Here is a 16,879-nt window from a genome sequence, read left to right as displayed (position 1 = left end):
TATCCAAAGCCTGATATATCTTATTCCCCTATATACCCCTCCATTATTGCCCAAAAACTATGACAAACACTTCACTGAGCCACACTGTTTCACTGGGTGACGTGTTCCTGGATTTCCATTGACATGGGAAACTGTAGTTTATTTTGAGGTGATTTCCACCTGCTGCCGTAAATACTTGCTAATGTAGCAAACCAAATGATATATATGAAAAATCAATCCATGCCTGAAAAATGTCACAAGCAACATGAAGGATATGCTAACATGGTGAATCTGGGCAAAAAGGAGTTGCTGCTGGACCGCTTTTAGCTCCCCATTCCTTCATCTGCACACTGTGTACAGTATGGCCGTGTTGTGATCTTATATTTGTAACACACACAGACTCACTTCAAGACAGGGCCTCAAAATCACATAATATAAGGACACACGCCTTTTTAATGATAGTTGATGTTGTGCTTTAGTAGTGCCTATTCCCCTAATCCCAAACAACATTACAGACTAACACACAGTTGGTCTCATGGGATTTGTTGACACTGAGGAAGGTATCTGATAGCATCTGTCTAACCCTTTTAACATTTGTCATATTGATATTATACCCCACTGCATTGGTTGAAGTGAGAGCAACGTTTCCTCACATCAATAGTCCTAAACAATTGTGCCAAACAAATACTATTTATCAGTGCAATTCATTAACCCCCTCAGAAAAATGCTTTCCTACACTTCTTCATATCTTTTTATCCCCTATATCTCTCTCTGATCGCAATCATGTCTGCAAAGCCTGGAGATATCCCTGGCTCTCCATATCAATCAGTCACTCTTCAACTCTGCTCTCACTGCTCTCTCTCCCTCTCTCAGTCTTGGGGCTCACTCGAAGTTCAGATATCAAATATTAATCAAGGCAGGTTGAGAAGCAGTTGATCGCTGTCCCCTCATTGATCTGCACATTCCCTCAGCACAGATGTGTCCCTTGCAGCTGGAGTTATACTTCTAATAAGCATTTGTAGTTTCAAGTGTGTTTTTTTTCCTCTCATGTCCCCATTTCAGTCTTTTTTCTACTGAACACCCCTGTCTCTGTTAGCCAGTGTCTTCATGGGGGGGGGGGTGACAGACCCGGTTTCAACTCCCCACTGTGACACGTCCACCAATGTGTCCCTGAGCAAGATACTTAACCCATAGTTGCTCCAGAGGCGTGCGACCTCTGACATAAATAGCAATTGTAAGTCGCTTTGGATGAAAGCGTCAGCTAAATGAACAAATGTAAATGTCATAAAGCAACTTTTTGAAGACAGTGCTATTTCAATTCCAATTTTCAAACCGGCCAGATTATTTAAATTCTGTCTTGGACTTTGGATTGATTTACTTTCTTTACTTGCTTATGGAACCCATTTCAGCATTCACTAAGCAGGAATCAGGGTCAGACCCTGAACAAAGTAAATGTACATCACTGGAGTAGCAGACTGCTGGTCTATTTAAACCTCAAGAACTTTTCTAGGAACCAGGCTCCAATCCATATAAGAGCAAAGTTCTAGTGTAAACATCTTGTTGGACACCAGATAAGGGTCTGAGCCTCCACGTAACCACTGACCTCTGCTCTCCCCTTAAAGGTCACTAATCCTCTATCCAGCTGCTACAGTGCTATGTTAAACTGTTATGCGTCAAATGCACATATGTTATACACCACACTTTTTAAGAGCTTTACCTACACGTCGACTTCTTGAATCTAGATCTCGTTTTGATTGCTGGGCCATAGTTCTAAAGGTCGTGTTCACAAGGCTGGACAACACTGACTGGTTAAACACAAGCCTCAAGACTGGCAACTGTGCACACATCTCTGTTTTGTTGCTTTTGCAGACACGCTAGCAAACATTCAGGGATAGCAATGTCAGTCTCAGTCGATCGAGCCACCACTTTGGTCCAGACTGAAATATCTTAACAACAATTGTATTAAATTTGGCACAAACATCCATGATTGTCTTTTTTTACTTTTCACGTTAAATGGGTCCTGTTATATTAGCAAGCAAACGTTAGCTTTGTGAGTTGGTGATCCCTTGAGTTTTCCTCTAGTGCCTGTTATCTACTTATCCAGTGATCTATCTACTAGATGGAATGGCTCAAAAGTTTGTACAGCCATTCTTACAGATGATGTATCCTAATGACTTTGATGATCCCCTGACATTTCCTCTAGCACATCCATGAGGTTTAGATTCTTGGTTTTGAGTGAAATGTCTCTAACTATTGGATTGATTGCTATGAACTTTGGTACAGACATTCAAGTTCCCCTCATGAATTGGTCCCCTCACTTTTCGTCTAGTTGCATCATGAGATTGAAGTTAACTAATGACTAATGAATTCTAAATGACCAGGGCTCTGAATATATGAAAAACTCTGGATAGTTTACAAGCTCCTGACATGTCCTTGAGAGAAGCCAGGAAAACATTCCACACAGTAAAGGCAATTCGATTGACCTCGGGATTGACCTTATTGCTGTGAGGCTACAGTGTTAAAACACTGAGCCATTAGTGTTAAACCATGCTGCCCTGTCAGACGCCCCGGTGACCTCAGCGTGAGGTGGAAAAGGTTCAATCAAGCCTTGCAAACAGACCATTAGTTTACAAGCCAAACCAGAAACAACAAATGCCTGTCAGTTGAACAGCTGTGCTTCCCTGCCTTGATTTCCCAACTGCACTCCCAGAACTCATTTCAGGTTCAATAGAGGCAGGTGGAGACAATCGTATCGCACTTTGTTTTGAAGGGGAATTATTCCAAAGAAGTGTAGAAATTCAAATCAGTGCATCATGGGACTACCCTATATCCTGTTGATTTACATGTAATCAATGTAATGGGCTGAACTAGACGTAACTCACATATACATATTGCTACATAAATTCGTCCTTTAGAAAACAACAGTTAGCTGTTTTACCTAACATTACTGCCATTGTTTTCTGTGAGACAGCACTTATTCAAAGCAATATCTTAACATTTGTATTCACTATAATTATGATCTTGAGATGAGAAGATCAATAATTCCCAGCTAGAAACCAGATACAGCATGTTGATTATTTAGCTTTTGAGGTGTTGGTTAGAGTATTTTTTATGTTAAAAAGAAATCATTGTTGTCATTGTGAGTGAGGCAGTGAACTCACACTTTTGATAAAATGTTCAATGACAACTTTTAATCAATCTCCCAAATTTCTCACAGCGACTCCTTCGCTCGTCATTACTCCAGGACTGTTGGTCACTTTCTCCTTTCCACTTACGTCTCCTCCATCTCCACCTATATTTTTCTCTGACGCCTGTCTTCTTTTCTCCTTCAGCTGTTTTTCCTCCTCAGGTATTCATTAAAACTTGATGGAGATGAGTGAAGCCAATAATCTAAAGGCCCCACGAACAACCCTGCCTGAAATCAATAGGTTTCCTAGAAAAAAAAACAACACAAAGAGAATGGGGGGGAGGTCTGGTTTATTAAATATTAAACAGCAGGTCTCTGGGGAGAGGGGGAAGAGTTGTGGTGATGCAGTGTCTGACCCAATTAGCATCTCCTGTTCACCTGCCAGGCTCCAGCCGTGGCTTCACTCCGACTTTTACTCGACACGACAGGCCACTTCTGGCACAGTCACACTCTTCAGGAGTGTTATCCCCGCCGTCTTGTACACTAATCATGACATGATGCATCTGTGCCTGTCACACCCTTGAAGGAGGCCATCTTAGCTCAGTGAAATATCGGTCACTACCAGCTCCAAAATGATCTCACTCTTCAAGAGCCGGTTGTCAACAAGTGACAATGACGCTCCTCTGGGATGAGCCAACACTTCGGTTACATTGTCTCAGCTTTTTGTGTGTTTCGAGTCATGAGGTTCTTCTGGGACTGTGTTACTCTTTAGGGAGACCTCAAACACTTATGTGCAGTTTGGGTTTGGGTCTGTTTTTACATTGACAGAGGAGTCAACCTTTTCATTTACCTATCAAAAAAATTTGCATTACTGAAATATTTAACAAACTGCCACGAAAAGTGATGACAGTTTTTTGAGGTCCAGCCGTTGACGTCACATCCTCTAACAGCCACTGTACAGGCAGCCAGAAAACATGCTAAGCTCTATGCTGCTAGCATGTAAATGCATTAACACTCACTGCTAAAGTAGCTAGTTTAAAGCAACATTGAAGATTAGTTTTTTTTGTTCTATTTTGGAGGGTAATTCACCCATCATAAATAAGGACAGCTGTATGCGTACATTTGTTATGATTACATTACTTTTGAAACTAGCAAGTTGACAACTTTTCTAACACAGCCAAACATCAAACAAGTGCGACAACACATGACATAGCAATATTGCTTACTAGTCCAACATAAGGAATGCCAGCTTACGTTTGTCTGTCATCCATTTATTTTACAAAGTTCTCGCCAATGTCAGGCAGTCTCTTGCTTGGTCCCTCTCTTTTTCTCTTCTTAACTTCCTTCGTCAACGTCCTCTTCGGTCTCTTCGCCCCTGCCATTAGCTAACATTATGTCCATAGAGAGTGCTGAGCCCGGTTATGTGCCCCGCTCGCCGGGCTATGGCACGACACAGACATCGCTCTCCACCAGCAGCAGCATTGCTTGTTGTTGCTTTAATCTTGGGTGGGTCATTATCACTAGACATCATAATTTCCATAAAAAAAAGGTGAGATTTTCCCTTTAACTTTATATACATTTTATTAAGTAGGTGTTATTTTGTTAGAAATGCATGTTGGTCAAGCTCCAGCACTTTTTATATATTAATTGCAAGCCTACAAAGTATGAACAAAAACGCAAAATATGTCCACCCTGTCATCTGTGATATTTGCACTTTCTTTTCTAAGTAAAAAAACAACAAACATATCTGGTCAAACTGTCAACCAATACAATTTGGTATTCATTTTTTCATAAATAAATCATACAAAGATTTTAAACTATGTGAAAATAATTTGTTTATTTTCATAAAACATGGAAATGACAGGGTGGACAATGGCATGACAACATGGATAAAGGCTTTAATGGGTGAACTAGAAGACAACAAATTTGTTAAACAACAGGAAACCTTTAATCATTATAAATGATTTTTGGAAACACTCTAGTATTACATAAGTCTAAAAAAAAACACAGAGTTTAAAACAAAATGGCCATGCAATTAAAAAATCTTCCAAACACACATCATGCCACTAACTTTTTAGTATTATTAATTAGTAATGGTTTTGACCTGGTAAGAAACTAGTAATTTTAACAGACTGAATGATTTATTTTTTTAAAAAGTTATTGTTTTCATTTCATTTTGGGGATACGATCAGTTCTCTTTGTCACTTTCATTGCTCTTTCAAATAGCCTAGGTATTGTTCTTTTACATTTTTACAGCTGTATTTTTTAAATAATAGGTAATAGGTAGTGAAATCTGTTATATAGACTATATGTTTAGATCGCAGTCTGTTGTTTTAATTACATAGAAGTTTGTAAAATATTGTTAAATCATGATCATCAAAAGGCCTGCTGGTACCAATATTACCAAACAAACTCCATATTGCCCCTTCCTACTACACTAAAATAAAGCATATATGTGTGTAATAACTGTTTAAATATGTTTAAAATTATAAGAATGTGGGGAAACTAAGGCCATGTCCTTCATTTAATGTACCTTGTCCACTCTGTCATAGAAGGATTGATGAAAGGGTGGACCATGACGGGGTGGGCATTTTTTCTCTAAAGTTAGCATTTAATGAGCACATGGTGGACCCTCAGTTAGAAAAGTGATTCATTTTGAAGGTGACTGTGTACTGTTTAGCAAATATATGTTGAATTTCTAAAAAGTTAATATTAATTAAGATTTATTTTAAATAAATTAATATTTCACTATGACAGGGTGGACATGTTAAGCTTGACGACATCCAATTACAAACACAATAAGATGAAAATTAAGAAATAGAAGTGTAGAAATTGTATGTACTTCCACCAGTTGGTTAAACCTCCATTGAACAAAATCAAATTGCTGGTGATGATGTCACTAAATATATCTGCCTGTGTCTTAAAGATGCAGTTATTCCACAATGACAGGGAGGACAGCAATTTCAGGAACACATACAAAATCTTTAATATTATAATGAAAATTGAACATAAATCATCAAAATTACTTGTTTTCTGAACAAACTTGCTAAGGACCATTATTACAAATTTTGTGTAATTCAACCACTCATTGAAGTTAGCAGAGGAGCACGTAGGACATGCAAATACCACATGCACCCAATCAAAAAAATGGTATAAAATGAGAGAAACACATTTCTATTTACTTATCATTGTACTGGTGTGTGTATAAATGTTTGGTCATTTATGACAAAATCTCAGAATTTAATTATTTTACAATTTGTTCATGATGACTGAGTAATTCTGAGGAGGACACCAAAGGCACTTTATAGTGATATTGACCCGGGTGGTAAGCTAGCCAATATATCTAGACAGCAACTGACACAAGAGCACGACTGTGTTATCTAGTAAGCTTGCTAACATCAACTGGAGATTCATAGCTAGTGACTAAAACTCTGTGAAACCTCTGGATGGTTTTGCTCAAGTCAACAGCTTTGCTAACACAGGCAAACCTCAAGCAAGCACAGCAACACAAGACCAGCCCGTTCTCATTCCCACAGCGTAACATAAAAGTGGTGAATGACGGGTGGATAGGTGGGCCAGAAACCAAAGGAGACCGGTGTTGTTGAGCTGTGAAGAAGAAGATTTCGAAGCTCTCTTCAACTATCTTATGACCGCTCACAATTATGCTGTGACCCTAAGGAGGGGGCTTAACCCCTAGGTTGGGTATAACTGGACGAAGATACCTAACTGTATATAAAGCATTTAAAAGTAGCTCCATCTCGACCAGCTACAACAGTAGAATGCTGCTACTGCAATAATGCATCAGTACTATTGAATACTTTTGTACGTTCATTTACTCCAGTACTTTTACTGAAGTAGGAATTTAAATGCTGGACTTTTACTTGTTAAATATTTTTACACAATTGTATCTGGTACTTAAACTAATCAGAGTACTTATTCCATTGCTGTCAGTCTTTTACATGGCATGAGAGTTGGATGGATCTGTTTTTACATTTAAGATCACAGTTTTGAATGAGAGATCCACTCTGTATCACCCTTCTCTAGTGTATAGGCAGTGATAGCTATTCAAACACTGTAATTCAATAGTCAGGTAGTCATTGGTGTGCATTGCCCGTCATGAGACAGGAGCTTCGAGATGAATGAGTAAAGAGATGAATTTAAAAAGAAGAAAGACAGGAATAAGCGACAGTTGGCAAAAGAAAGAAGCTGCCAAAACATTTCACTGCACTTCCTTTTGTCTCTACCTTCTCCATCCCTCATCCCACAAGTAATGAAGAAGGGATGGAGGTAAGAAGACACGATAGGGGACCTTAAGACAAATATATATTCATATATTCATGTTTTTTTCAAGGTGAAGCACAGATTAAACTACCTTTCTAGAAAAAAGAAAGACGTGCCAGTAATGTTACATAACTTGCTATGACACAATATATATACGTTGTGTTTAGAGCGCATGGAGAAATTAAAAAATATAAATCAAACACAAACTCCGAGCTCTCGCTGGCAAACGGCTCCAGATCAGAGCAGAATCCTGGTGTTTAGTACTTCAGTGGCTCTGGCTTTTCATTTTTCAAGATGAATATTTGCAACTCACGTCGATGTGCCCATTTGCGAAATGTTTGCTTTGCTTTCTGTATGAACACTGAGGCTGATATCAATGAGGTCGATGCTGGATTACATGCCTGCAAATCCCTCGTGCCTAGGTAGGCAATCTGAGTCCAGTGTTAGAAAGGCAGACTCCACCGCTACCAATAAAAAGTACTATATATAGAGGTACTTGCTGAATGTAAATACATTGAATGGTTATTGCCGAAAAACAAAAATCAAATATTGGGTTTGATTTCATGATGATCTTGAGGATTATAAATTTAGGGTTGGGAAAAGATCATGTTGCTTTAATACTTGTATATAAAAACACAACTTCTAAAAGACAGGGTTTTCCTGTTGAAGACACTCCCGTTCTTAATCCTGGCAAAGCTCTTATTGGTGGTTTTTCCAACAAGGCAAACAACGGCACACCACCAGACCCATTTGAATCACTGAGAAATCTGGAGATGTGGGCGGCAATTGAAAGGTCTGGAACCAGGCTAGAAATCTTGAGAAAGAATGAAGAAGCTCTGAGCTGAATGAAGGAAGCGAGATTAGAAATTCTAAATGCACCCCTCGAAGTCTTCTCATACCTTTGATTACATTCATTTGCTGCTGCTTAAAAGATGAGAAGAGATCAGACCAGTGAAAGAGTGCCCACGTCCCAGAAGAGATCGAGGTCTCTGCAGTGTGTACATGAAAGCTTAGTTAACTGTCATTTCAATCCTCTATAACTGGTGGTACAACACCAAAACGATAGAGTGATTGCTAATAATTATTTCAAAATACATCAACCAAATACACATCTCTCTTGAAGATTTTTCTCCTCCTCAAGTCTAACTCAACAAACAGCTTTGGGCTGTGGTGAGAGCCTGTAAATAGCTATGTACAAAGTAAATGACTTGTAAGACTGGGTTCTCAGGGGTGTGTGTGTTTGTGCATGCATGAAGCATGCACTTTAGTGCCTGACTTTGAAATCCTGGGAGAAGCTTCTGTGGGAGTTTCTCCACATTTTCATAAAGACTTGAACAAGAAGTGGTTTCCTGGATGGGCCCCTAATTGTACTCATCTTTTGGTTCACCTGGTGTGACATATTACTCCTCTGCAACACGACTGTGTGCAGACTGAATCTGAATACATGGCTGAGCTTAGTTAAATTTACAAAAGATCCACAGTGTTGTGGACATTTGACCTCAAATCAGAAATTATAGTCACCAACATTATTAAGATACCTAAAAGCGTAGGTGTATGGAAACTTCCTGACACCTGCTACTAAAATGCAGACTCTACAAAAAACATCCAATTCCTCTCTCTCCTGCCAAAGCCCAGATTTTCATGCATGTCACCTCCTACCCTAATCTTTGTATGTACTTAGAACTGACAGTAAACAACTTGTCTTGCTTGTTCTCCGTCAGCAGGTGTCCCGACAATCCATGCTGAAAGCTGACAAGATTGTACCTGAGCTGCTTGTCACCTGACAGATTTGTTGTTATTGCTCCTGGTTGGATCCTTTTCTAAAACATTATTTCCGTTTCATAGAGCATTTACATTATTTTATGTTAAAGCTTCAGTAATCAATATTTTTATATCAACAATGATTTAAAAGACTATGTGTAATGTTGTGATAGGGGTTGCACATAGTGACGAACACCCAGATAATTAGCACCTGATTCTGCAGTTGTTGACTTTTCTGACCCACAGCTTTACTGTTTTGATTTACAGTGTTGGCTTTTTTTTTTTTGCCATAGATGGCAGCTGTTTCCATCAAAACAGCTTTAAATACCCACTGTTCACTAACTGCAGAGAGACAAGACAAAGTTAACGACTGGCTGGTGAAGCATTTAGCAGTTAAAGAGACAGATGTTCCCCGTGACAACTATATAAGGTGACAATATGTTGCTGTTTTGCTGCCATCAATTCACGCTGCTTTTGCCGCTATTTGTTATGAATATTAGCTAGCTAGCTTGTAGGAAGCAATACTCGTTCTTAATCCCACCTTCTAAACTGGGATTTCTCTTAGTCGCTCACTATGCACCTTCTGACCACAGAGGACTAAAATATCTGTATATAGTGGTGGAAATATTTCTTTTGTGTGGGTTGTCAAGTAATCAATCGTTGCAGTAAATGTAAGGTGTGTTCCTTTAGCTTTAGCTAGTTTGGGTGATTGGGTTTTGGCACTCAAACATGATTTTGTGTGTGTGTGTGTGTGTGTGTGTGTGTGATCACTAAGGATAAATACTTGTTGGACAGGGATTTTCTCTTCTATTGTATTTTTTATTCCTGGTCAACGAGCCTTGACTTGTCTCATCTTTGATGTGAGAAATCGATCAGCTGCGGCCTTTAAACGCTGAATGAGTGAGAGGGGAAAGGATTGAAGATGGACCCCCAGCTCGTAGCTCGTGTGTATGATGGATAATACTGAACCTCTCAGTCCATCATTGAAACAAAACGCTGCATAGACACTCCTGTTCTGCACACTTATCTCAACAGCTGTAGTCATTAACAAAAAGAAAACCATTTATTGTCAACTGTTGCATTGATATTTCTGATGTCTTCACATTTCACAACAAGTTTTAACTCATCTTTTCTCTGTGTGTGTGTGGCTTCTGTGTGTGCTTCCCAGTGCTGAGCCCGAGCCCTGTTGCTGCAGCGTCAGCCAGAAGGTGTCACTCCATCTACAAGGGTTTTGCTCAGTGTCTGATGGCTCTAGGCGATAGTCTGACGGACAGCGCCCACAAGGACGAAGACACACACGAGATACACTCCATCTGCAGGTCAGTGTCTTAATAGCACACATACAGTGCCACATTAAGCACACACACAAACACACACACACAAATGCTGTAAAAAAAAATTTTAAAACTCCGAAAACACTGAGTCGGATAAATAGAAAGCCTGCCGAGTTTCAGTATTCTAATCTGCATTTCTAAACCCCACAGGGCAGTTAGGTCATTTGTAGTGAGTATTCAGTTACTTTAGGAGAGAGGGTTTAGAAAACAAAGCCTCGAGCTCTCTGGGGAAAGCAGTACACATTCTCTCAGCCAGAACTGAGTATGCAAGGCTTTTGGAAAGAAAAGTTTAGTCAAGCATTTTATAATTCCACAAAGTCAGTCTGCTTTTTGATATCAATAGGGCACGTCCAGGCCATACATCTGTACAATACCACAGATCGAAGTCTTGGCTCTCTAATCCCTCACTGAACATGACCTGTTCACATGCAGCTATAAGAACAATGTCTACTAAAATCTTTTATGTGTGAACAGTAATGAAATGAAGGCAATGTTAACATAGACAAATCGGACCATTGCGCTAAAGTGTCTGGCTGATGTGAAGGAGAATCAGGGGCTTTAGTATGTGCTAGTGGTGTACATAACCTGTGCGCAATCATGGACTGAGGCTTAAAGGTGTTACATTAACTACGGGGTGGTGATGGCGCAATGGATAGACGCCGCCTTTGGGCAGAGACCGGGGTTCAATCCCCCGCTGTGACCCACCCACCATTGTGTCCCTGAGCAAGACACTTAACCCCTCGTTGCTCCAGGGGCGTGCAAACTCTGACATGTATAGCAATTGTAAGTCGCTTTGGATAAAAGCGTCAGCTAAATGAATAAATGTAATATAACTACTTGCTTTAAATTAGACTCTTCAGTGTTATTATCTACATAAAAAAGAGAACACTGCTGAGACCTGCCTGTACAATACATTGACATGGATAGGGAATTCTGCACAGTGGACCTTTTACCCTGAAGGGAGAGCTTCAGTTAGTGGATTTGTTCTGCTCTGAGTTCTGTCAACAGCTTGATATTGAAGATGCTTGCGCACCAAACTGACATTACTGACTGACATTGATATCTCTGAAATTTCTTCTTCCATTCGTGCAAACAAATTTTTCATTAGCATTTCATTGAGAATTCCCCTCGTGATGTGTCTTTGACAAGCACACATTACAGGACTGTGGGAAACTTCCTGATAAAATAAAAAATGATTTTACCAACTAGGATTATATGAGAGAGATATTGAGTCTTTCATTTACACAAACAAAATGATCACAGTGATTTATGCAGCATGACTGCTAGATTGGCACAACTCTGCCACGTGTCAGTTGAAGTTGAGGGAGAAATCACTTCCAACATGTTTATCTCGTTCAGTATATCATTTGTTTTCTAGATATCACTGTTAATTTGACACTGATGATAAAAAAAACGCTACATGAAGCAAAGTTAAATTATGTCATTTTAACTTCGGTCATAAAGTTCTCACTTTTAGTATAAGGAAATATAAACATAATGATACAACAGCTACTCACATAATATGTTCATATTTTTCCATTTTTCAACAGTGGATATATATATATATACACAAAATATTTGTGGAAACAGTGTTGAGGATTCAGGCCTATGGGTGGGTGTTACCTATGACAGTGGTGACATTTAAGAGCCAGCGTTGCTATGAAATGGACTGCCATCATCTGTGGTGCCCTATACACAGGACCATGTCATAGACCATATCATAGTGCTGCATAGCAAACCAACTTCGATTTATGTTAGCTGAGTGGTCAGCAGCTCCTATAAACTGTGCAGTGTGTTTGCCGTGAATTTTACAGTAGGAGTTCTACCTAATGCTAGCTGTCTCTCCTTCATTGGTCTAATTGTGGCAAATGCCATGAATTGAATCCTGTAATCTCAGCCCTGCATACATTAACTTATGAATCAAATGATTACATGCCATAACATAAAGAGTCAGGAAGTTACGTAGGCAGTCCTCAAATCACAACCTAGTTTGTCCCCAGCTAGTTAACTGCCTTTGTGGAAGAAGGAATACATTTGACATTTGGGAAATATTATTTTCTTGCAGAGAGGTAGATTGATACCACTCTTGTGTTTGCTAAATATGAAGCTTCCGCCACCATCTGGATGACTTAGCTTAGCTGGAAACACGGGTAAACAGCTAGCCTGGCTCTGTCAACAGAATCAGCCTACCAGCCCCTCCAAAGCTCACTAATTAATTAACATTCATTTAGCTTTTATCCAAAGCGACTTAATTTTCTATATATGTCAGAGGTGGCATGCCTCTGGAGCAACAAGGGCTTAAGTAACATGCTCAGAGACACATTGGTGGATGTGTTACAGTGGGGGATAGAACCTGGGTCTCTCACACCAAAGGCATGTGTCTTTATCCTCTGCACCATCGCCACCTCTTCTGTCCACCTTCTGTCTTTTTTAAACACGTACAAAAAGTGAGTGTGAAAAAAACAATAAAAAGGCTTTACGGTGGGTTATGTGCTGGACTATTTTTGTTCTTGACCAGTGGAGAATCCAGGAAGTTACTGGTCCCAAACAGGTCCTTCTGATAACCTTGGGATAGGTAGATCAAGAAAGTGAATCTGTGTATTTCGAACCTTTCCTGTGATTGACTTACACAGATATTACACAAATCAAATTATCAGTCAACCAAATATTCTGTATAGCAAAGGACTTTTTGCCCCCAGGAGAGCACTTATATACGGAGCACAGTCACTGCTGCTGAAACAGTTATGGAATTTCAATTTCTGGTAATTAGCCATTTTGATATTTTAAGTAAGCAGGCTACACAACAAACACCAAGAATATACGGATTCCTTAGCAAAAATAAGTTTTAATTCCAGTTTGATTTAACTTTGAACACTTACTCCCTAACAGCGCTGCCTCCTCTCTTCTCCCAGCATATCTTCACTCTGCAGCTCTCATTTTAACGTCTCATTGTTTCTGCTGGAGGCCTGATGACGCTGATTAAAGATGAAGAACATCACGCACTTCCCTTCTGTCTTCCCCACCTTTTCTTTCTCTCACCACCCCGTTTCTCTATATCCTATATCCATCCATCATGCCTCCCTCTCTCTCTGTCATCCCTGCTCAACGCTCTATTTATACATACCTCTGTTATCCATCTTCCCGAGAGGTCCTATCCTCTCGACCAGGGAAAGGAGCCATTAATGTGTGAAGGGACTTAGAATAGGATCTCTGATCTGAAAGCAATGTTTCTGTCGAGTGAAATTAGTACGGTACCAAAATCATATTGAACTCCTGAAGTACGCAGAATGAGCAGACTGTACACAGATGATAGGAACAGTAGAGATCAACCATAGAAGTCAAAGTAGACTTTACACTAAAATAAAGTTGCTGTATTACACAGCTGACAGGTTCAGTAGGTATTTAATGCAATGTAACAGGAATTGTGACTAGCACTCTTATGTCACTACATTATGAATGAGACATTTGCAAACCTGGTGGATACATGCTCTATATAATGCAGCTTACAGAAATTAGATCAGTTCCCCGCGACTCAGTGGAACTGACTCCAGGGAATCCAGGGAGGATTTTCCTTTTGTTCAAGACACATTTTCATTGAGATCTACAAAGTGTGACACTATAGTCCTTGAGGAAAACCTAATGGAGTCCTCCTGTGAGGAGTGTTTACTGCACTGTCTGGTCAAGCTCTCCTTTTCTAGTTCCTCCCCTCCTTTTTGAACCATGCCCTCGACTTTGCTATTTGGATGGCAGTGTTGATCAGTCGGCCTGAGACTAAGGTTCCAGACTGAAATATCTAAACCACTACTAGATGAACTGCCATGAATTGTTGTACAGGCGTTCATGGTCTCCAGAAGATGAATCCTTTTAATTTTGGCAATCCTTTAACTTTCCCTTTGGCTCCTCCATGAGGTTGAAATTTTTGTTTTTTAGTGGAATATCTTGGTTTGCCATAGGACTAAGTACAGATATCCATTATCCCCACTGGATTAATCTTAATGACTTTGGTGAACCCCTTCCCCTAGTGGTTTTTACATTCCCATCAGCCTCAGCCTGAGTAATTGGCAAATGTTAGTGTGCTAACATCCTAAACTACGATGGGTAGCATGAAAAGATGTTGATGCTTGATTTTGATGATGATGCTTAACATCAGCATGTTAGCGTTCAGCTCAAAGTACCACTGTGCCCAAGGGTCACACATCTTCATCTCGACTGGAGGGCATTCGTTGTGTTGCCTTTGTTCACGTGAGAAATGAAAAAATCGGGAATGAAAAATGAGAGCTCGAGAGAGAAGTTCAAACCCTGGCTCCTTTCTCAGGTCCACCCAGGTGGCCAATCACGACGTGGAGTGGGTGCAAATGTGTGATGGTCCGTTTCCGAAAGTTACAAGAATTGTTGGACAGACGCTATACACTAATGTCCATGTTGTTTCCACATTACGACTTACAGCTAATGAACACGCCGAAGTCGGAAGAACAACTTCCCAACTCGAGAAACTGAACCATCCAAAGAGCATACGAATGTAGCGTTACTATCCCTATGACGAGGATGTGAATTTATGTGTCTGTATCGGTGTGCATTTATGTGAGAGCATTCTCATTTTCAAAATTGTAGAAACAAAGTTTGGTTTTAACTTTTTGGTTTGACTTTTGATTAAAATAGGGGTGTGAGTATTTCCTCACAAGTAGAATAACAACTTGGGTTACTGTGTGTGTGTGTGTGTGTGTGTGTGTGTGTCACCATGGCCCTGCAGCCCACCCATGGTACCACTCCACTGTTGTTAAGTCTCTTCTATTCCTTGAGGTACCAATTAAACTACTAATCCTGCAACCCAGCCACCTTAGTGTGAGTGTTGCCTAATGCAGGGACAAGAGAGCTCTCTCTCTCTCACACACACACACACACACACACACACAGAATCCACATGTTCACATACACACTGCTCCCCAGTCTACACTGTGTCCTCGCCTCACTTCTCTCTTTCTCTTATTTTTCGTTCTCTCTCTCCATCCCTCTATGCTTTCTACTCTCTTTCTTCCTCCTCCTCTCTTTTTCCCTCACTCTCTTTTGTCTTCTTTCACCTCCCTCTATCCCTCCACTTTGTTTTTCTTTTCAGCTCCCTCCCTCCCTCTCGCCACTCAGGAACATGGTTTTAGCGCTTCTATCAGAGCCACCTAATGAGGAGGTAGCATGGCTCTCCCCTCTAAAGATCTGCAAGCATGTGCACACTCAAACTTGCACACACACACACGCGCACACACACACACACACACACACGCGCGCTACAGTGTAGTCTGGATGAGAGGCTATGATTTGCATCTAGGCCAAGGCTGCTCCATTGTCAGAGCTTTCCCAGGAGTGCAGCGCTGCTTTTATTCCTCATATTCACAATAGGCATTATGCAGTTGCAATCGTTCACTGTGGATCCAGAGTAGGGGAGGTGAAAAGGAAATATTTGGGCCTAAAGATACAGAGGAATTAGGCACAATAGAATTAAACAGTAACCTTTTGCTGCAGCTTTAAAAAGAACAGGGCGGGTTCAGATAAAAAATAGGTACCACTTTACATTAAAGCAAAGTTATTAAGGGTTTATAGTTTATCACTACTAAGTTTATTAATGGTTTAAATCACTTGTGAAAGTTTAGAATATTAGCGACAAGCCATAATAATGTGAAGATTAGGCAGTGTTGCACACAGTCCCAACATTTCTGTCAGTGTGTAAATATGGTGGAAGTTTTGAGCCAGGTATGTGGCTGAAAATATTGCAAGCTAGCAAGAGGGGGGCGGGTCACACACACCAACACCAACATACATGCTCAAGACACCGGAGTGCAGAGAGACGAGGGTTTTTTGACAGTCAATTTCTTCTGAAATTACTGCAGATTTTGGGTCAGATCTGTATCTACTCTTGTATCGGTTTTCCAATACTACATTGATTTTTATTCATGGCAGCATGTGGATTTCAACAACCTAGACAGAGTTTACATTATATAATTAAAAACGTACACACAGTGGGTATATTAAAAATGGATTCCAGTGTTTTTGAGCGTAAATATGTTTTAAAAGAATAAAAATAAAAATATAAATGCTTCAGTATTTCCTCCCGGAACTGTATTTCTGACAGTGTGGAGAAGGCTTTGAAACACCATCTGGAAATTAAAAATTACAGATAGTACAACTGAATAGTTAATCGAATTCTAAAGTAATTACATTTTTATTATTTTTGGTTTCCAGTCACACTTTTTGAGAGTGGTGAAGGTTGCAGGGGACTCACACATACTTCTAAAATTTCTTTTCCTAAATATAGTTTGGAATAGGAAAAACATATTAGGTATAAATGCATCCACAGGAGTTATCCAAATTAAACTGAATTTAACTATTCCCTCTACCGACACACAAA

The 16,879-nt window shown here is 39.9% G+C and overlaps 1 protein-coding gene and 1 long non-coding RNA gene across 3 annotated transcripts in view; one reads left to right on the top strand and one right to left on the bottom strand.

The window, feature by feature from the left end:
- Window positions 1–10,425, top strand: part of LOC123961317 — a 30,250-nt gene extending 19,825 nt beyond the window's left edge. Inside the window, exon 4 of the long non-coding RNA XR_006822704.1 lies at window positions 10,317–10,425. This is a non-coding gene — a long non-coding RNA (uncharacterized LOC123961317). The remainder of the gene's footprint in view (window positions 1–10,316) is intronic.
- si:ch211-266k8.4 (carabin) overlaps window positions 1–16,879 on the bottom strand; it is a 144,109-nt gene that overhangs the window by 103,072 nt on the left and 24,158 nt on the right. The gene's annotated exons all lie outside the window — the stretch shown is intronic.

This window comes from Micropterus dolomieu, linkage group LG22, assembly GCF_021292245.1.
Source record: "Micropterus dolomieu isolate WLL.071019.BEF.003 ecotype Adirondacks linkage group LG22, ASM2129224v1, whole genome shotgun sequence".
Taxonomy (NCBI): Eukaryota; Metazoa; Chordata; class Actinopteri; order Centrarchiformes; family Centrarchidae; genus Micropterus; species Micropterus dolomieu.
Note: the sequence above shows the minus strand (reverse complement) of the source record. Positions and strands in the feature narration are given on the sequence as shown.